This window comes from Phalacrocorax aristotelis, chromosome 4 (genome assembly GCF_949628215.1).
Source record: "Phalacrocorax aristotelis chromosome 4, bGulAri2.1, whole genome shotgun sequence".
Classification (NCBI taxonomy): Eukaryota; Metazoa; Chordata; class Aves; order Suliformes; family Phalacrocoracidae; genus Phalacrocorax; species Phalacrocorax aristotelis.
In genome coordinates, this window is record NC_134279.1 from 31,070,761 (window position 1) to 31,093,607 (window position 22,847).

Sequence of the window (22,847 nt, forward strand, 5' to 3'; positions counted from 1 at the left end):
GCTGTCTGAAGTATCAAGAGGGTAACGAGGGCTCTCCAGTCAGCGTAAGGACCCGCAGAAGCCCACTGAACACCAAGAGGAGTCAGGCCTAGGAGAACACCAAGGGTAAGGTACCATTTCCAGCGGCAGAAGGATGTGGATTTGCAATGCTTGAAGCACACAGCCAGCAAAATAAAGGTTCCGTTATAATGCATTTGCATGTCTGAAGAAGCTGAGGAGTTGTTTTGATGCTCACAGAGATTTCTCTTAAAACAATTCTGGCCTTTGCATAAATTCCCAGGAAAACCAGTAAATTTTGATTAACTTTAAGTCACCTCCATCACTCTTGCTATAGCAAAGCATCAACAGCAACTAACTCTCCATTCCCAGACTTTAGCATAAGAACTACATGGGAAGAAAAAACAATCAGTGATACTTAGAAGTATTTTACTGTGTTAAACGCAACCTAAAGCTAAGTTTCTCAAACGATCTTTTATAACACTAAGCCCCACAATAAACACTTACTAAAATGAACAAAATAGTTGGCAATCAGCAAAATGTTTGTGTTTTTCAGGGGTTTTTTTTAATTATCAATTTACAGTAGAAAGAAACAGAAAATACTTAAGGTTTTCTTAAATTCTATTAAGTATCTTCATGAACATAGCCGATATCGCATGTTCATCATACTCTCAGAAAAATCAAAAAAACACAAATGAGAAACCCTCTTCACCGCCAGGAGAGGAGCTACACCACTTTGTGGGGGAAAGTGTTATTGTACAGTAGCTCGTATGCACATAATAATTTTGAAACGCGCTGACACGTCGCGCGCTATGCCAGACAAGCGGCTTGGCTATTGCCGCTTGCCCTGAACGCTGGATTTGCTGAATGTAAACATACATATCAGTGGTTCTATACCTTGAGATCTCAGAAAGTTGATGTTGAGAGTCCCAACTGACTGGATTAATTTTGTCTGCGGCCAAGCATAACACTGCTTTAGAGCCTCACACTCTATCAAGGGAGAAATTCTAATTGGATCTAACAAAGGGCTCACTGCTTAGGCACACGTGTTAGAAAATAGTTTCCACATCACATAAACTGTACTACTAAGGAGAATTATAAAAGGACATTTTCAGAGCTCTGTAATAATGATACATTATATTACATAAATTGCTTTCAAGTATACCGCTTTTAGGAAAGTATCATGTATATTATGAATAATGCATTTACTCTGGTAACAGCAGCTATGGTGAATCAAGCCTGGATTCAGACACCATCACTGACGTTCATTTGTGCTACACTTCACTACAGGAAAGTGTGGTGGAAGATGCTTCACAATGGAAATATAAGAATCTTAATATTTAATCTTCAAAATGATGCACTAGAAAAAAAATTATAAAAGGGTGGTGAAAATCAATCTAAGGGACCTGTGAGGGGTGGAAAAGAAAACACTTGAATTGTGGGGAGGAAAAAAAAAAGAAAAAAAACCACAAACCAACCACGTAACTCAACCTGCCAGTAAAGCCATCTTTTGTGTCCCTCTCTGACTACCACTTATCTGTGACAGGCATCTCAGTCTTCCTGACTAAAAGCACACAATACCAGAATTACTAGTTGAGAGTACCATGCTACTACTAAGCCCACAATACTAATCCCATCAACCCTTCTTCACCAATCCATGCAACCTCTCCCATCTGTTCTCCAAGTGGAATAGGCCTACCTGAGCATCCCCTCTGCTCCAGCAACACAGGAGGGAAAGGCTGTCAAAGGAGAGCCTGGGAGAATCCCCCGTTATCATTGCCCAAATTTTTGAATGTTATCACAGTAGTCCATAACTTATTAATACTTTCTTTTTTTTTTTTTGGGTGGGAGTAACAGAAAGGATTCAGAGTTTATCAAGTACAATTTGACATCATGATATCATATAGTTCCATTGTAATTAGTCTGTCTTAAAGTGAGTACCGACAGTCACTTTAGTTATGCTCAGAAGTTGGGCCCAGCGGAGAACCTGGGCCTGCACATTTTGCAAGCTAGACCCCACAGTTGAGACTTGCAATGGGAAGCAAATGTATGGTGTGGCAAGTCAGGTATCTAGAAGTCTGAAACTTCTGAGAAAACAAATGGATTGTCTAGCTGCAAACAACTTACAATAAATTAACAGGAGAAAGTTTTTACATTATTTAGAGTTGCCACCATTTTCTAAGTAGCATCATCTCAGTAGATTTGTTCTCAGTAGCATCTAGCCTAGGAGCTCCCCTTATCTCAGCAAAGGGAAAGGTGTTCCTGACCCTAAGACATGCTCCTGATTATGATGGGAGAAGGAAAATACTGAATCAGACTGACCAGGGGAAAAGGCAGGCACTGTAAAAACGAGGACATGTTCTGCTGGGAAACCTCACTACAGCCACCTCCATGATCAGGGGTCACTACTGCACCACGTAACACTACTCCCGTGATGCTACCACTACAGTTTCAAAAATGTGGCCACACACACAGATAGACCAATTAACCTTGGGAGGGGAGCGGGAAGGAAGGCAAAAAAGAAAGCACATTACACCAGAAATCTTCTGATTTGGCTCAAGACCCTGGTCATTGAAAATAGATCAGATCTTCATTTTGCATTTCCTTGCCCTTATCCGCATTAGCCCAGCAGCCGCCTGACTCGCATTCCCTACCCTACTGATGACAAAACATGTATTGATTTTGTCTGGGATATTTAATTTCTTCATAGTCACTCATACGGTGCTAGGTTTTGGATTTGTCATGAAAACTGTTGATAGCACAGAGATGTTTCAGCTATTGCTGAGCAGGGCTTACACAGCTTCAAGGATTTTTCTGCTTCTCACCCCACCCCACCAGCGAGCAGGCTGGGGGTGCACAAGAGGTTGGGAGGGGACACAGCTGGGACAGCTGACCCTAGCTGACCAGAGGGATGTTCCATACGATGTCATACTCAATATATAAAGCTGTGGGAAAGAAGAAGGAAGGGGGGGAACGTTCGCAGTTATGGTATTGGTTTTCCCAAGTACCAATTACATATGATGGAGCCCTGCTTTCCTGGAGATGGCTGAACGCCTGCCTGCCCATGGGAAGCAGTAAATGAATTTCTTGTTTTGCTTTGCTTCCGTGTGCAGCTTTTGCTTTATCTGTTAAACTGTCTTTACTTCAACCCATGTTTTCTCACTTTTGCCCTTCCCTCCCCGACTCTGCTGGGCGGCAGTGAGCAAGTGGCTACGTGGGGCTGAGCTGCCCCACTGGGGTTTGCCCACAATAAAATGTCACTACAAACCTTCCCACCTAGTGCCTTGCTGCAGCTACGTATGCCAAGAAGCAAATAATAAGTAAAAACACATGTGAAGAGTGACACTAGCTTTGCCTGCCCTGGCTAACAGACCTTAGCAAAACAAAGGCTAAGAGGGCATTTGATTGCTGTCTACCGGCATATCAAAGGAGGGGCAGGACAGAACAAATAGAGAGGAAAAAACAGCCTGTATGCTAAGGGTAATGTCAAAATTGTATATGAACCATTTGTGATGATGTTCAGGTTGGAAACAAAAACAAAGGTCCTCACAGCTCCACAGCTCAGCATCAGAAAACACCCTCCGCACAGGAGAAATGAAAAGCGGACATTCAGTCTTTAGAAGAAACTTGCTACTTCTACAAAAGGAATTGTATCACAGATGAAAAAGCAGAGAACTGGGAAGTGACCCGGAAGTCTAGCCGATCTGCTGCCAGGAAAGACTGAAGCCCAGAGCACGGGGAGCTTCTCTAGGTAGCTTCTGGTGGAGCAGTCAGCTTCAATTAGGATTCCTCAAGAGAGGAAGGAATTAATCTGAAAAGCTTGAGGCCCCTAAACCCTAGTGAAAGGCATAGTTTAACCCCTGCATCTCAAACCATTCCTAAATACCAATAAAAAAATAAATAAAAAGAGTGGCACTCTTACAGAGGTCAAATAAGTATTTCATTTAAAAAGGTGTAATTTATCTCTCATATATTTGTCTACAAGCCCTAGCATTATTTTGATACCTCAAGAAAAGGACCCTGGATTTACAAATATTCATTGCTCTGACTTAAAACATCTTAATGTTAGGATAGGACAAACTGAACTGTCTTCAGGAAGGTCCATTTCCCACCACTGACTACAGAGAAATGCTAGAGAGTTGAAGTGCAGTGAACCCCAGTTACCAATGCAATGACATAGAAAGAAGAAAGTCAAATGGAGGGATGCAGACACAGTTTTTCCCACCAGAATGAGCCATTAGAAAACCTAGTAAGTAAGAAAGATAACAAACAAGGACTTCACTGGCAGTTAAGGTGTGAGAGCCTAAGCTCCTAGCTTAACTATTATACTTGGTAACCTGCCTCCAAGTGAATTACAAACTCAGTTTATTTCTTTAAACTTCAGGGGAGTACTAATTCCCAAGTTCATGGATGAAAAACATTAACTAATAGCTCATAAATCATAATAATGATTTTAAAGATTTCTGTCTTCCCTAGCCCTTAAACAAGAAGATTTCATTTTTATTTTATCCAAATATTCTTCATCAGTGTTCTCGAGCCACCCTGGAGTAGAGCTGTGACTCACCCATGGTCCCCGAGCTTGTGCTGCTTTTACCTGGCTGCTCTGCTGTTGGGGGGGGGTTACAATTGCTGAGCAAGCCAAGGACTCCCCAGGAATATTGCACACACAGTGCTAAGCCTTTCCTACCAACCTAGCAAGTGGGAGTTGAATTATTTTGTCTAGAGGTTTCTTGTTTTGCTTTGAAACATAATGTTTAGACAAAGACTTTCTTGGGCTTTGCAAACAGAGACAGAGGTAAAGGGGTAGTAAGACAAGGTTTTGGCTTGCCAAATGAAATTATAGTCCTATTAAAAAACAAGCAAGCAACTAATGAGAGCCCAATGACATAATATAAACATCTTAGTTTCCTTCAGTAGATTAAAGGCAGTTCGTAAATGAACTCTGAAAAATATTAAAAAAAAAATCAAGATACACCTCCACCTCATGCACATTTAAAACCTAATTTTAAACTTTTCCACTGCCAATTTTTTTAAATAGACAAAAATCCTTTAGAAAGGATCATAGAGAAAAGTAATATAAATATCAATGCATGTTCTAAAGAAATGTGAGCTGTGTTCAGGGCAACGTGGAAGCACTCAAACCAGCACCAACATTTATCAAGTACTGTGCTCATTTCTCCCTTTGATACTCGAGCGTTATTTTTCCTGTAGGTCCATGTAAACTTTGAAGTTTCGCACAAGATCTTGAGAGAAATATAGAGTCTAACCAGCTGCTAAGTATGATTCTCTAGCTAGTGATTTCCATGTATATTATATAGAAAGCATAAAAAGAGAATAGTTCGAACAATGTAAAGTGCCGACAGTGAAACTCTCTGAAAATTTATACTAGATAAAAGCATCTGTAGGCTCAACACTTGCACCCTGTAGTCCGGCACAATGACAAAAAACAGCGTCCAGCAGAACAGCTGGAGTCCACCGAAAGGGAGCAAAGCCAGCATTTGAAATACGATTTGCTCTGGCTATGCTCAAGTTGTTTGAGAGACACTTTCACATCCACAATAAACCTCTTGCAACAGCCAGTCCATTAGATGATCCATCATTTTTTGAAGCTTTAGAAAATCAGAGGCAAGAGAACCAGATAAGAAGGGTATTATCAAGGAGGAGGTAAACCTGCAAGAGAACGTATCTGAAATTACACAACAACAAAACTGCTTTGCATATATCAGATATGCTTGACATACAGCTATAATTAAAGGTTGTATCTCTTCTCTTGTCTGCAGACCCTCTGAGGGAATTCGTAAATGCGCGAAGCACACTGCCCATTTGGCCACTACCCACAGGCAGCCCATGCACTCACAGCACCGGCTCAGGCTGAGCGAGCATCCCTGCCCGCACCCATCCTGAGCCACAGGATGTTCTTCTGCCAAAACACCACCTGCTTTCCAGAAACAGTCAGTGGCATGGATCAGCACCTGATGCTAAATTAAATGCCACATCTACTCTGTGAAATTGAGTAAAATCATCTAATCTGTGTCAAGCTCAAAGCCATGTAGTTAGTAGGCGTTAAACTACACACATCGGAAGGGACCACCTGAATCTGTTCCTTGCAAGAACACCTTGCTCGTGGAAAAATCGCAGAGATGTGAGACAGCAGATAAGCTCTTGCATGCATGCAGCGGCATTCACCTAAAGCAACCAGTTGCAACCGCAACATGGAAATACAAGCAGGGTGGGTATATAAACACACCACAGAAAAATAAATAAATAAAAAGGGTTTTAATAAGTTACTGCATTCAAGGTAAATGTTTGGTGAATGCAGCGGAAAAGCAATTTGTCAAAATGAAAAAATAATTGCTAATGGAATTGTTCTGGTTTACATATCTAACTTATTTCCTTGCTCTCCAGACTTTTTAAACACTCACCCTGAACCATCTCTTAAGGGAGAAGAGAAAGGAATTCAGTCAATATTGTACTTAAAGTCATCCATGAAAATTAATAGGAGTAAGGTCCAAAGTAAATGTTATTTTCACAGCTAACAAACTACAAAACTGCAGTATAACTAGTAAAATGAAAATTATTTTTAAGCTGATGAGTGGAAATTGGAAATTATGCTTTTACCAACTCTAATCCACAAATTGCTGGGGTTTTGCAGCTAAGGAAAGAAAAGTCAGTAGACTTCAATACAGCCAATCTGAATTCCATGGAGAGGAGGTAAACATCCTCCTAGGGGAGCTCTATCTATACAGAGCCTACACCGTTAAATACTGAAACACAGTCAGAAAGTCCTACAACTACTGAGCAGCACCAGCCTAGCCCCTCACACTACCGAAGCACAAAAATCTTGGCAGAATTCAGAGAGTAAGAACAAAAAGCTGCTTAAGGGCTGAAGAAGTGGATTTATAAGGGGAGATTGAATAAAAGGTGATATTAAAGTGTCAAAGCAATGTCTTCAAGCAATCAAAAGCACCTCACAAAAATAACTTGAGCATGCAAAACCTGTAAATGCTATAGGGAACAGAAAAAGGGTCTGAAGGCAACTGGTGTTCTCTAAAAACACAAGCTTGTCCCCCGCAACTGCTTCTTGTATTATCAGTGAGAGCAGACAAAGATGGAGGAGGGAGAGCTTCTCACACCCCAGCACTAGGTGATGCTTCTTTAGAGCGGAAGAGTTCAGATGTCTCCTCCTCTATCTCAGAAGTGGACCTAGGACACAGAAGGAAAAAGCAGAAGAGGGAGCTAATTTTCCAAAAACAAAAGCAGGCATCTGCAAAATAATAAAATGAAGGCTCCTTTCCACCTGCAGGAAAGCATTAGAAGGCAAGAGGATGCTCTCCAAGAATTTCTGGGTCATAAACAGGAAGGGTCTCTAGAATTATTCAGACTCAAAGTTTTGTTGTGTTTCAAAATGCGAAGCTACACCGAGTCTTTACGCATTGCTACAGTAATTCGTACATCTTAACCAAAAAAAACCAAACAAAACAACTTTTTACACCACTACTTCTGTGGTGATTAATTTCCACAGCTGATGATAGAAGAACTCTAACTGGGAAAAGCTGATTAAGGAAAAATAAACAAGGCAAATGACACTGCACCCTCTCAAGGTCTGTAAAAATAACCAAGTGAGCTTGCGTAATTTTTGTATTTTCTGACTTTTTGGTCAAGTGGAATAGGACACTGGAGAAAACACCATATGCGCATACCTGACAGTAGCAGAGTGAAGAATTTTATTATATCCATTAAGATGAAGTTAGACCTCCTTCCTATCGGCAGTTTTTAAGGATTCTCAATAGCTAAGGATGCTTGTTTCTCATGAGTTTAAAATGGTTTATTCATCATCATTTGAGTTTCTCAGTGTATTTTTTGGACAAAAACATATTTTATAAGTCTGTTAAGAAACAATGACCTTCCAGTTTGTGATGTCATTTGCCTCTTTTGGCAGGGTCAATTTGAATTGAACAAAATCATCTGTTGCTTTCATTTCAGACCTTTCATATAATCTATTGCCATTCTTTCCTTGTAACTCACGAGCATAACGTCTGCAACTCCATCACATCAAGTACCCCTTCCTCCTGCTGCTGAACACAAGGGCAACCTTCTAACCAATTGCTGCAGGGTCAGGTTTAAGGACTAGGCTTTAAATCTGAATAAATAAGTTTAGACAAAGATCAGCTAAACTGCTAGTTCTGTTAAATTTTCCAATGTGAAAAGACTCAATTTGTCAGTCTCTTCCAGTGCCCGTCAACCTCAAGTCCACTTTCTCCGAGTGACAGTAAGATGGCAACACCCCAAAAGCTTAGCTGTAAGGACTCCAAAAGTCAAAATGAAGTTCTGATGAGACAAAGCGTCATTCCCACGTTTGCACAGACACATCTGATAGTTAAGATTAAAAGCCGTTTGGTACAGCTTCCTCTAGATAATTTATAAGCAATTATATAGCCTGCTTTCCTAAAAATACATGGCTTACAATCCTCATCTTTGTAATTTACCACCTTTTCCGTTCTTCCCTCCAGTAAGTGTTGAGCCATACAGCCCACATAAACTAAATCTAGCAGAAGGAATTACCCCAAAGACAGAACTACCATGAAACTCAGCATAGAGGAGAGAAAACCAAAGTTCAGTTATCCTGAATGCAGGCTGCATCATGAGTTCCACAATCATGTCTTCTACTCCATGCTTATCAGCCTGCTAATGAGGCTTTAGGGAGCAGTCCATCATAACATGGGAAAAGGCAAAATTCCTGCCAGATAGGTTCAACTGAATTACTTGGATAAGCCTTTCTCAAGCTGGCCACAGACATGAAATTGTCTGAGAAGTATGTTTTGTGTGTTCACTACTGTGGCTTTTATGTATACAGTTACAGCAATTTTGATTGTTTTTTTTTTGCAAAATCTTATGCATGTATACTATTTCAAAGAGATACTTCACATATTAACAGTCTCCTGATGATGTCTGCCAAGTTCAGTTTAGTGCAGCTCCTTGTTTTATTTCTATGAGCAAAGGACCTACTGGAAATGTACATCAGTTACTTTATGGTGGTTATAGAAACCTAATCCCATTCTGAATTTCCCGCATCAACTGACACAGTAAGCATTATGTTTGGGTTCGTACACGTGTGGAAGGACAGAGATGCTAAACTTGAATTCCACATGCAGCATGATTCCCTAGACTTATCTGAAAGACCAGCTGAACTCCATGGGATAGTTGCTAGTCTACTATGTCCAAATGACGCATTTACTAACTTGCCACTCACACCCTGTGACTATGAATTCTCAGTTCAAACTGAATCACTCAGCTTCCTGTGGAGGATCATAAATACATCAAGAAAGAGGACAAACAGATTGTAACACATGTCAGCTAGTCATCTGAACTGGGATTCCTTTTGGGATCTCCTGAGCACTGATGCCTCTGCCCACAAAAATCAAGCAAGCCAAAAAAATAACTTTAAGTTAAGCTGACTTACACAGATCTGCAGTTATCTAGTCTTCAAAAAGACCCAACAATACCAAGCTTTATTTGAAAAAAATCTGAGAATAAAAAATGGACATATTCAATAAGCAATAAACATATCAATCTTGTTAGTCAGTCAATTGGTCTGCTGGCCGCAGCAGATGTTAACAGCCACCTACAGAAAGCACACAATAGTTTCACAAAGTACTATTTTGAGAGCAAACCCTCATCAAAGAAATGTTATGACCAGATGTTTAAAAGAAATTTTAAATATTTTCAGACATGAAGAAAAAGTAAGGGTTTGGAAAAAAAAAAACAAAACCACAAAATCAATAGTCAAGGCAGACAGGAGTTTACTGAGAAACTCTCAAAGCAGAGAATTCAACATGATTTGTATTCTCACTAGTGTGAGGCCCTATTTCCTGGGCAATTATAATATCAGATGAACCCCTACAAAAAACAAACACTGCAACTTTAAAGATAAGGCAAGAATAACACCCATGGAAACCATCGCCAGGTTTATATATACTATAGTAACATTACTGATGGAATGCTACAGCTCAAAGAACGAAGAAAGTTTACATGGGCACAGTTTAGCAGCTTTGCAAATGCCAGCCCATCACCAAAATTTTGTAGCCACAGACTCTGCATTTATTGGAAAAAATATCAGTAAAAAGAGCTCAAAGATGCAACTGAGGAGCCAGACCAAGCATTACTTTCAAAAGCAGATCAAAAGGAAGTGCAGGTACCTCAAAATCTTGATTAAAAATGGAAAACGACTGAGGTAGCCCACACAACTGTTCTCTGTACCACAGGAATTCACCTCCATTTCAAACTACCTGACAACTGCTAGAAATAAATGAGGCTTCTCTACACTTCTCAGAATGTATTATTTTGCATATAATTTTTTTAGCCTCAAACAATGGGGACACGTGAATGCCACTGTTAGTTCTACAATGCCAAAAGAGAGAAGACTCCATCTAACTCCTACTGTTCAAAGACTGTTTATGAGCATGCACTGCATGAAACTGTCCAGCAGGAATTTGGAGGCATTCCCCACAATGATAAACTATTAAGTCAGGACCAGCAAGGACAACTGATGCCAACGGAGGTTTCACCACCAAGGTTACACATGCAAGTTGGTTGCATCATCACACCATACTGCCAACGAGACCATTGTGCGCACTAGTCTTGGGGAATGACCCCTTTCTCATAAGCTGCCACGTACCCTGGTCAGCTCCTTGATCTAGATGCTGATACATCCAGGGCTCTGGAGAATAAAGCAGAGTAGACCCACCACCCTGTAAATATGGATAGATGCAGCACTAATGCCAAAAGGTTTCTTTGAACTTCTGAAATCCATATCAGTAAGCATCAATGCATGCATAGACTCAAGTGCACAGAACTAAGCAAGCCACAAACCTGCAAAAAAACAAGAGTGTACAAGATCATTTTAACATGAGTGTGTGGAAAAAAGAATATTCTGTTGTTTGATATACAGTCCTAGTTTCTTTTATGCACCTCACAGTATATCTATCATTGGTCTACTGATGAACAGGATTGTATTATTTGTATATGGTCCATTTATGCAAGAATTAAAGTTACATTTATCACTGGGTTAAGAACCTTTCTTGATTAATGAACATGTAAAACAACTGCTATAAACAAACATTTATCTTCTGATCGGAGGAGTATTATCGTTGAATGCCATGATTACTGTCACTAAGCTAATACTGAACAAAAGTTTTCATATTACACAAAAGAACATCCTGCGAACAATGAAAGCAGCTGAAAATTTTGACACTGGCTTATATGGCAACAAGAACAGCAGCCGGATGCTTTTGTTCAGGGAGGAATACTGGGGAAAGAGGGGGAACTGGGGGTGACAGAAGAGGTTAGTGACTGGAAAAGAACTGAAATAATGCAGGAAGAAGGGGAGGTAAAGTCACTTAAATGGAAATCACATTTCCATTTGTTAGGGAAATAGCAGAACAGCCTCCATCAATTAATTATTTCACTAATTAAATAGACAGCCCATTTATTTTATTTTTCACTAGTGAATTAAAGAGTTATTATTTGCAACACCTTCTACAAGATAGTCTAATAATATTTAAATGAAATAATTTTAAAAGGTATTTTGCGAGGCTTATAGTTGGGTTTTATTATTTCTTTTAATTTAGAGAATATAATTTCACTCTTGGAGTGCTAAAGTAACAAACCACAGTAAAATATTTAACCCAGATACATGAACATTAAAAAAAAAAAGTCTCATTTGAAAATATATTTTCTCTTAAAGAGTTTTGTGGAGGAAACATCACAAAGAAATTATTGTATTAACATATGGACATCTCTATTTTAAAAGCGCATGCAACAGATGATATTGTGGCACACAACTGCCCTTAGCAAAACAAAGCTATGCTTGCATCCTCCAAATTATACACTTTCATAGCAATAAAAACCTTTTACTTTATCTTGTCAGTTGTGGTATATTTGCCTGACGTTACAGAAGTCACATAACTAGAGAAGGAACAGTCTTCTAAAGAACGGTAGTACCACTTCTAACTGCAAAACCAGCTATTTATCTGGTTACAAATCTAAATCTTGGCCTGGATAGATTAACAAAATGTAAAGGGTTCTCAAGAGCATAAACTGATCCTTGTTTCGCAGCTGAACAAACATTTAGCAGCTCTTCTGTTTCTATAGCTAACCTGTCTTCCTGCTTTAAAAAAAAAAAAAAAGAAGGGAAGGGGAAAGGTGGCAAAACCTGCACTAATTATCCTCCTTGTCCAGCCATACATTCTGTCAGAGCCATACTTTCATCCATATCTGAGGACAATAAAGAAAATAAAAGTAAGGGCAATGACATCCTAAGTTTACAGTCAGGTACTCAGTTCCTTTGAAACTGGCTCACAGTTTTTAAGAATATGTGCGAAAGGGTTGACTACATCAACGCACTCAGAGAGTCTCCAACATCATCCTTGCCTTCCTGTGCAATAGGCCATATGCTGGAAAACACCGTGCCCATAGCCAAAAGCTGTGTGTGGGCTGAAAGGCTGTAGGGGAAAAAAACGCAGCAAATCCCCGAGATTAATGACTTCACACATGCATCCCTTGTGCTGCGGCCCAGAGCTGTTTCCCTACCCCACCCCCGCCAAAACCACACAGTACTGCCGCCACCACCATCATACGGTTTCCTTCCTCATTCAGCAAAGATTAGCACGTAGATCTGTCCATGCCATATGCTTGGCAGTGCCTCATGGTGGGATAAAAATCACCCTAATTACCCTCTCTCAGATACAGGCCCTTTCAAGAATACGGCCCCTGGTCTGATGTTTCACCTTATACACTTTAGGGAAAATACAGAAGGGACAAGAAGATTCAGAAAAGGTTGTTGTGTGCAGAAAGTTTCTCACAACTCTTGACATTCATTTATTATTCATTCCCCACCACCTCTCCTTATTTGATGATATGGCTTACAGACTGCGAGCAGCTTAAGATAGAGTTTAAGGCTGCTAGCAACTATTCGGTGATCATTTCCAGTCCCCACAAAAAGAAAAGCCACTGCTTAGTCAATTCTTGCATCTTGAGAGGCTAGGTAACTGGATTAACATCTTTTAGAAACCAAAAAAAATCACCCGTAATTTAGCACATGTCTCCTCTGAAAATACAGATAGTTCAAAGGCCTTACAAATCTGAATTAAACTTGTAGTACACAAGCAAAATAAGAAAGGTAATTATTTCATTTTTAAAGGTCCTGAATACTGATACTGCTCAAAGAAGTTGGCATGCAGGCTTTGAAATCAAGCAACCAACAAACCAGTGATGGTCAACCAATGGTCAACCAGAAAGGACTATCTGGGTTTGCAACTGCTCCCTGGGTCAGTAATGCCATTTAGAGGACAGACTTCCCCCTCACTAGACTGATATGCCAATTTAAGCATGATTTTACTATTTCAGCCTATACTGGTTTAAGTGAGATAACCTATGCAGATAAAAAAGATCCATGCTGTTCATTACATGATGTCTACATTATAGCTGTGACATCTACACTTTAACATGCAGGCTGAATGAAGGGTCAACACCAGAGCCCAGAATGAAAACAGGAATTGCTATGCACATCCTTCAAGGATTTTATTATAATCCTTTCCAATGTTCACTATGAACTCTAACCATTAATAGAACATACAGACAGCTGCTGCCTGAAGTAACCTGTCCCTTCTGTCCTCAGCCAGTGTAAGAAGCAGAAGCGGTAAAAGTCCTGACCTTCCTCTGCAAACCTTCCCGTGCTTTCTCTCCCCAGGGTTATGCTGACAGCATTCTCCTTCAGCCGTACCTTCACAAACTCACAGAACTGGTTCAGGGTACTGAAGCTGCATTTGTTCACTCCAGCCCAGCAGGGATCTGGGCACCTAGCACCAGCGCACCTACTGGTAACTTGTTAAGCTCTGCATGTTACACCGTTAACTATCAGATTAGATTATTCACAAGACAGAAACCAAAGGCAGTAACTTTGCAGGACCTCCGTTGGTATCACTGTGTTTGGATCTTCTCCACCGTACCTCATGGGCGCCACCACCATTTTCAATTTAAAAAAAAAAAAAAAGTATTCTTTAGGATATTAGTTGCACACACACACACACACACAAAATTTCAAACCTCTCCATTTCTAGCCTTTGACATCTATCAAAGACCATCTGGGACTATTGCTTATTCTGGAGTCACAGGGAAAAGAAATTATTTTCTGAGAAAGATAGCATCTTCAACTGTTCATTTCTGCCCTAGCCATCTAAGCCAAGACACACTTCACATGAGGATTGCCTCACTTTGCTTGGGGACAAGAAGCGAGGTTATCTCACATCACAGCTGGGGAAGAGACAAAACAAGGAAAGTGCCTTTGCACTGATGCAGACCAGGCACGTTTCCACCACCTGCTGAGAGCGCAGAGGACCCTATTTTCCAGCAAGAAAGATAAGAAGAAGAGCTAGGCAGAGCAGATCCTCAAACGCTCCAACAATTCCCAAGTCAACTGCCCATTTAGGTCCTAAATTTTATGGCAAAGCACTTCTAAAAGCTTAACTCAGCCTTCAATCATCAATTTATCCATAACAGCATTTCTTTTTGTCAACCAGACTATTTACAGTTTACTTTTCACCATGAGCCAACTCCAGTATTTAAGTATGACTTGCATAAAAAAAAAAAACATTTCAAAAAGTATTTCAATACATGTAAGACGACAACTGCCTGTATGCAAACACCTCACCGACTTCTAAAAAGGTTTAGCATCAATGATTAAACCTGTAATAATATATCCATTTACAAACGTAGAGTCACACAGTTTTAGTTTTTATTAAATTTGCAGTAAGAGAAAAGAAATGTCAAGAATGGTTTGTAGAAACAGCTGAAATGCTACTAAGAAATGACATTGGGATTAATAATTTCAAATATATGTGCAGCATTTGAGAGCAGAAGGGCAGTATAAAAATAGATCAAACCCTTTTGACGGGCTCTCATTTCTTCACACCATTCCAAGTCACGTTGCCTAAACTGGCAAGGTGAATCAGAAAAATTTAGTTCTGCACAAAGTATGAAATCTACTCTTTTGCAGAAAGCTAGCAACACATTTACGCACAAATTAGGGTCCAAGTTAAGTAAATCCAATGGTATTATGCACACACACACAAAGTCAAACAACTCAAGATACAAGCCTCAAAATAAGAATAAAGTTTACAACCAAGAGGACTAGAAACTATTTTTTGTGTTGCTTTGTTTTGGGGGGTTGGTTTGGGTTTTTTTTTTATTTATAGCACTAATTCTCAAATAACCAATAACTTACATGAAACCTTAAAAGCAGCAAGTCATAAGAAAATTCCACACGTTCAAAACACAGCATATGTGTCATTCAGATCACATATCAGTAACTTGTCAGGAAAGCAAATTTCACTCAAAAAGAAACAGTCCTCAAAAATTCAATAATTCAGTTACAGAGAAGCTTGACTACTCCCTGTCAACGGGTTCGAGTAAAACAGTTAAAAAGGTTATCTTTATTTTCTTTCATTTTTAATTGGAGTAAATGATTTCTACAGATCCTCAATCAGCAGCATCCCTATTACACTGAACAGCCCAACAATGCCATGTAATCCCCATCATAAACAATTATTTTGGGTGGGAGTTTTTGCGGTTTTGACTTGCTTGAGGAAGAAGCTCAAGGGAAACCGACAAGCCTACACTGTTGTGATACATGGTTATTAGAGAAAAATTAATTAGCTTCAAGTTAAAACTCTACTCATCCTCTTCTTCGAACGCACAAATACGGATCTGCCTGCTGCTCCGACGGCTGTCAGGAAGAAATAATCCCGTTCCTTCCATAAAATACAAATATGCACCCATGCGATGCCACTGCTGCTCATGTACCACTAGCAAGCATAACTTACATGCCCTGTGTAAACAGAGTTAACCCCTAGATGAACCTCCAGGGTTTACCATTTCCAATTAATGTGAAAGTTCTAGAGAAAAACGGTTTTTCTCTTCAGCTATAGCAACCCAATTATATCTGTGCCAAGGCAAACTTGAAAAAGGAGATTAATATCTGTGGGAAGAATATTTTCTGCCATAAGAAGCTCACTTCATGTGACAGTGATGGGTGTCCCATGAAAACCACTGAGTTAGGCGGACTGTAGTTTGAACACAGAAATCACACCAGCGATCTTAAGTCAAAGCACTTCTTACCATCTCCCAAACAGAAATTACACTAGTGTTTTAAACCCTAAACACAACACAGATTCAAAGTTTCACATTCGTAATAACCGCAAGGTGCTGTACGTAGTGGCCCTGAACGCCTGCCTAGGAATGCTTGTGAATAACGGAAAAATACAACACATGTTAATATTTTTAAAGATGAAAGTGCAAAGCAGTCTTTCAGTAACTGAAGTCTGGTTCTGTCCATCAACGGCAGCAGCTTGGACTCGGCCTCATTCTTGAACCAGAGCCTCAAAACACTTTACAAGGGGTACCTGTGTCTGCACCCCCTGGACAGAAAACAGAGATACAGAGACTTTAAGGACCGATCCTATGGTATCTCCTTGAAGCAACAGGACCCCGCTCAGCAGCAAGGGTTTCTCTGCTTCGATTCCATGGTAGGACAAGACCCTACAAGACTTGCATATGAATAAAAGAAGTCTACGATGCTTGCACACCCTTAATTGTATTTCTGCAGGCTACAAAAGTCTTGCTATATTCATTTTAACAAACTTTACTGGATAGTTATGCCTGAAGAGAAATTCCCTGTTAGGGAAAAAACCCTTCATCCAACTTCAGTAGCAAATGCAAACAGCTAATTAACCTTATCTCCACTGCACTGTCCTGACTTCGCAATACATCTGGCACAGAAGCAAGAATTTGTTTGCCTTGTCCAAGTCTTCTCACATACATACGAAGCCTACAATCAACAGGCTCTGAAGCAAAACTGAGTAGCAAAGACTTAGCCTGAAGTATACCTATACTCTCTGCACTGTATTCTATTCTATATGCACACTTGTGGATGTCATTTAATCATCACCTCTAAGAAGGAAGAAAGAAATTGGCAGGCACAGGAAGAAAACTGTGTTTAACTATCTGGTTACAAATAAAGCTGTATTTGTGTACTTAAGAGAGAAAAACAAACTAGCCAAGCCCTGTTCATATAAACATCATCAATCCAAGGCAAAGAATCTATTATTTCACACACTATGCGTTGTTGCTGTTGTTGTTGTTCCCCCCTCAAAAAAAAAAAATGTGTGCCCAAAATATGTGCTTCAGCATTTCACCTTTTCATAGTCTGTTTTAAATACAGCTATTTTTCCTTGGCCAAAATTAGTAAGGATACAGGAAAGCAAGTTGGACAGCAGGTCAGATTATAGTCAAATTTTTATCAGAACAGCTATTTCTGCCAAAGAAGATAATCACAAAGGTAAAGGCTCATTTGATCCTTAATTGGCCTGTGTGTTTTTAATTAGGAAGGGGGGGCAGGTGGAATTAACCTAGAGCTAATTACAGTCTTGATTCTACAAACCTGCAAGTGCATAATTTTATTCACATAAGTATTCCTCAGTGAAGTTATGCATGAGCAAATACGTTTGTAGCTTCAGGGAAGAAGTCTTGAATAACTTAACCTTCTAAAAACTTTTAAGTGGGTGCTTTATAAGTATTTCTTATATACAACCCATTTTTATATTTTAGGCTTTACACGTGAAGCTTTTCTGGACACCAAACAATATTTGCTTTTGTTTCAGACGAACAGCAACAGTTATGTTTGTATTAGAAAATAGCAGTAGTTTTAAAGAATGAACATTTTAAATATGTGCCTTGATTCATCCTGATCTGTGAAATTACAGTCTTTGGCTTAATAATGTTAAAGCGTAGAGGTCTGTAGCAAGGTATTTTGCCTTTATTACTGGATTAATTTCCAACGTGTAATACAATCAGTTTCAGGGGAAGAAACTCCCAAGACGAATGAACATGCAGGTCCCCGCATACTACAGTCTCTTGCTGCTGGAAGAACTTTCTGGAAAACATAAAGGGGGAACCTACGCCCACCGACGCTCTCCCCACACCCCACATCGCTACCCCAGGCTCTTCATTATAGGCAGTGGTTTGTGTCCATTTCCTCAAACTGTGCAGACCCTGTGGAGCTGTATATGCAGTCCTGCAAGCCACCACAGGTGACTCCCAGTACCAGTTATATAGGGCTCAAAATTGTAATCAAGACTTCCAAGAAAACGCCCTCCCAGCTGGCCATTGCACCACTAGATGAGGACTTGCTTTACATCCAGACTCAAACAGAAAATAACTCCATCAGCCTACTTTCCCAAGGAAATGTTTAGACTTGCTTATCTGCAGATAAACACGTCTGCCAGACCCTCTCTAATAAGTTTTGAGCCTATTGGCCAATTATAACCAAATTTGACATAGGTTTGGAGGCCTAAGAGATATTCACTCTGACAAGTGGCAGAAAAGCAGGCAGTTGGGCTCAGAATACAGTCCCCGTTAGTGACCCTGTGAAGAGATAGGCTGGAGCAGGGACATACTGCTCCAGAGCGGGGACTCCAGCCTTGGGATGCAATGCCTAAGAAAAGAGGTCCCTCTGGGTTTTGCTTCTTATCAAAATTCCGCAACATATTCTGCATATGAGAGCCATTAAAACGTACTGCCTGTATAATGGAGGCGCACAGATACAGGCACGTCTGTATGTGTGCTGCCTGTGTAAGCACGCGCACCCGGGTGTGCGCACACAGCACGGCGTGAACTGATCATGAAGAATAATTGATCACAAAGAATAATTGATCACATAGGATTTTTTTTTACAGCTTGATGAGGCGTTGACATTTTAAGCAGAGAAAAGCAAACTCAGTAATATAATGCATGAAAAACCTGGTTTAATGTAATCAAACACTACTTTATAAAGTATTTTAGTTACCTCAAATCTTTTCCTTCTTTCAAAACAAAGTCCAGCCCTTATGGAAGCTGCGATAGATAAATCTTTCCTTTCACACACTCAGAACAACAAGGTTGTTGATGTAAAGCATGATACAACTCATAGATATCATCAGAATGTTACAATTTGTAGACTTTTGGAAAACCTTATCATACAATTTTTGTTACATTTTTGCTACCTCAAACAGATACAAACAGCAAGAGGAAAGTGCTCATCAGATGCAGGCCCAGTCTAAAACACCACTACTGTAGAAACCAGTCTGGCACATGCAAACTTTAGACCAAACTGCAGTGTTTTCTGCTCAGCTTCCTCCAAATTTTGCCTATCAGCGGCAACATTTGCAGTTTGTTTGAGACGATTTAAAAACAGGAACTCTCTATCTTCTGAAAAGGAACAAAAATCTGAATGGTAATATGCCCGTAAGATATAATTTATAGTTTGTTTTACAGGGTACCACCAATAGATCTAACTAGTTTCTGTTCAGCATTTTCAGTATTTTCAGCATAATGATCTAGATCATGTTGGCATGTACAAGTCAAATACTGATACATTTATAAATCCTCACCAACTTCTTAAGTAGAGTAGTGACAACCAAGACAACCATGTTGATTTATATGCTATTCTACCCTTACAACCGCCCTACAGTCAGTAGAAAATACCCGTCGTAAGTCTGGAGAGACTCTTCTGGTTTATCCCATGCTCTATCTGAAGGCTACAAACTACTTTGCAATGGCTGTTATTAGCAGCAGCATTTAGGCTGGACCCAGAGGCACCCCTTCGCTCCCCCCAGCACACTACATCAGGTGTTGCGTTCATAAGACAAAGCAAGGCAGTCCCTTCCCTACAGGATTTACTGTCTAGGTAAGTGCTTTGTAGTCAACCGCAAGAGATCAGTGGTTAAGAAACAGAGCAGCTCATGAACATTCATGTTTTTTTTTAAAAAAAATAAAAAGGTTAATCTTATCTCTTGGGAGTAGTAACACATCATTTCCCACCTGAGCATCAGACTTCCTCTCATTATTTCCTTGCACCTGGCAACAGATATTATGTCTTACATATCGAAGCTCTTGTTTTCTAGGAAACAATACACAGAGAAGAATGACAGAAACAAGCAAGAAAGACGAGACTCTGGGAACAGCCTTTATGAATCTGTCAGTTTACATCATTACCAACCACAGCTCTTTAAAAGAGAGTTTCAAGACCTGAGGGCTTCATTCTGCAAAGCACAGAGTACTCTGGCCTCACTGCAGCAAAGACCCCAGCACAAGCATCCCTTTAATTACACAAGTACACCAATTAAAATAGACCTGCTCGTATCCTTAAAATTAAGCACATACTTAAGTGCTACCTTACAGCCAGAGCATTCAGTATACTGACCCACAGGAAAGACTGCCAGCTCAGGGATGCACACACACCACTACAGATAGGTATTGCTACAACTGCTCCAAAGGCCCGAGGTTTTTTCCTGATTGCACAAGTGTCAATCAAAAGCAGCTCAGCTGAAGCCAAGCAGGGTAGTAGGTTGTGGGAAGACAGTCAAGGCCCTTAGGTTGTATTTACTGTGATGGATTTCTTATTTTGAAATAACTGCAAAACTGTTTCATAACAATGCAAAATTTCAACACATGAATCTACTTATAAGTAGATTATGAACTCATCATATTACTCCAGGAGTAAAATGCTGCTTTGGTTTTTCAGTTACATTTAAAAAGCTCTGAAAAAAAATTCACTCCCGGGGTACGCAGCCTTTGCCAGGAAAAGAACGCAGGAGTAGGTGGTGCTGTAAGCTTCTTGCTATTTGTTGGACAGAGTGATTTTGTCCTCTGTAGGCAACCGCATGGTAGCCACTCTGTCAAATTACTGTACGCTGCCTCCATGAGTTATTCCCAGAGACTGTAGCTTTTAACATCCTAACTTTAACATGTCTGTCATTCAGAATGATCCATTCTCAGAAAATAACGATGGCTGTACTCGTTTCCCTTAATGTAAACTTTAAATGAAGCAGAAGAGAGCTTTCCAGCTTGAAAAGGAGATAACAGAGGGAACACTGGAAATTTATAAAAGCATAAATGGGAGAGAAAGGAATAGGGACCAATTCTGCACTATCTCTATGCAAGACATAGGTGCTATCAAACGAAGGTTCAAAATAAAAGGGTGTGCTCTTTGACAGCATAAAGTTAAAGCTACGGAATTCCTTGCCACAGCACGCTGCAGATGCTAAAAGTTTACACAGGGTCAAGGGGTAATCAGACCAGTTAATGGAAGGGAATAATCAGTGACGGCTATAAAGACACCAGCTCTCCCTCAGGAAGCATCCAAGCTGCAAATAATTGCATGCTGAGAGTGCCTTCTGGGGAATTATCCTTATACGCCTGCCTTATTTTCACCACACCCTCCCGACCCCCCCCAGGCACCGCTTTTTGCACTGTCAGACCCAGGACACTAGACAGAACTCTGATTTTATCCACAAGACCCTCCTAAACAGTAACGTTTTCTGTAATTCATAGTCAGCACGTTCTTAAATCAAGTAGCCAAAGACTATGTTTCTGAACAGTGTCACGGAAAACTCCGAGTGCTACGATATGACTGGTAAATCAGAGTTCACTCCAGTCCATCACAAGCGACAAAGCCCTTCAGTCAGCAGTACCGTACCGCCGTGCGACGGGTCACAGCTTCCCAAAGATTCACACAGCCCTCCATCACCTTCAGTTACAAAACAAGACGTACCTCGACAAAGTAGCATTTTGATTTAAAAGCGCATTTTGGGAGCACTGAAGATTAATCGCAAGTTTCTGCAAGTAACGAGATAGTATCGTACCAATCAGTCAGCGTGCGACCGAAGAGAGAAGGTCCGGCACCCTCCGACGAGCCTCCCAGCTGCAGCAAGTAACGCACTCCGCCGCAGCTTCTTGCGCTGCCATAAGTTAGGAACAGCCTAAAGCAAAGGCTCGATGCCGCGCGTGGGACGGGACGGGACGGGACGGGACGGGACGGCAGCCCGCTGCGGGGCTCGCCGAGCGCCCCAGCCGGGGTAAGCGGCGCCCCAGGTTTGGGCTGGAAGGCGCCGGGGAGCCTTCGGGGCGCTCCCCTGGCTTCGGCGGGCGCGCCGCCGGGGCCACCCGAGGCTGCCGGGGCCACCCCCGCGGTGCGGGGCGCTCGCAGGCCGCCGGTCAGGCACGGCGACCCCCCCACCCCCTCCGCCCCAGGGCTGCTCCGGCGCCCCCCGCAGCTCCAGCCGCGCAGGTGCCCGACCCCCGGCCGCCGCCGCCGCCCCGCTCGCCGGCCGGCCCCGGCCCCGGTCCCGGCCCCAGCCCCAGCCCCCTTACCGGCTGCGGAGGCTGCCGGGCTCCGCCCGCTCCCGGGACCACCGCCGCCGCGCTCGCCCCGCGCCTGCCGCCCCCACGCACCCCCTTCCCACCGGCCTCACAACCTCTGGAGTTGGGTTTGGGGTCTTCCCCCCCCCTCCTCCTCCTCTCGCCCTCTCCAGCTCCCACTAGTGATCACACACCCGGCCAGGCAGCGGAGGGTTAGCCACCGCCTCCTCCTCCTCCTCCCGCCCCCCCGCGGGCTGCCGGCGTGGAGCTGCCGCCCTCCCCGGCCCCCGCCACCACCTGAGGGGACCCTCGGTCAGCCACCGGGGCCTGCCGAGCCCTAGGGACGGGGTTTAACGGGCCGGCTACCCACGGCCTTTAATCACCAGCGAAGTGACCGGCCGCGTCCTCCCACGCAGCCGGCCGGGTCCCCGCGCCCTTGCTGCGGGGAGGGGGGGGAGGGTAGTTTTGGGAGAAGCGAGGCAATTTACTGCCGGGATTAAATTAACAACTGAGTTAAAATGGACAGCGTGGGAACGGCCCACTGAAAAATGAATCACTGATAGCGTTTATAGCGTCAGCAATAATTTATTGCAGAGTGTAGGCTGCACCACGGCCCCAGC

At 41.7% G+C, this 22,847-nt stretch overlaps 1 protein-coding gene across 9 annotated transcripts in view; it reads right to left on the minus strand.

Annotated features, from left to right (window-relative positions):
- The window catches only part of BMPR1B (bone morphogenetic protein receptor type 1B), a 254,881-nt gene extending 232,468 nt beyond the window's left edge, over nucleotides 1-22,413 (minus strand). For 3 of the 9 annotated variants that reach the window (XM_075090804.1, XM_075090805.1, XM_075090798.1), the window contains exon 1: nucleotides 22,240-22,337. The gene's annotated coding sequence lies outside the window, so the exon portion shown is untranslated. The other 6 variants (XM_075090806.1, XM_075090802.1, XM_075090807.1 and 3 more) reach the window with 4 other exon arrangements.
- Nucleotides 22,414-22,847: the final 434 nt, after the last annotated feature.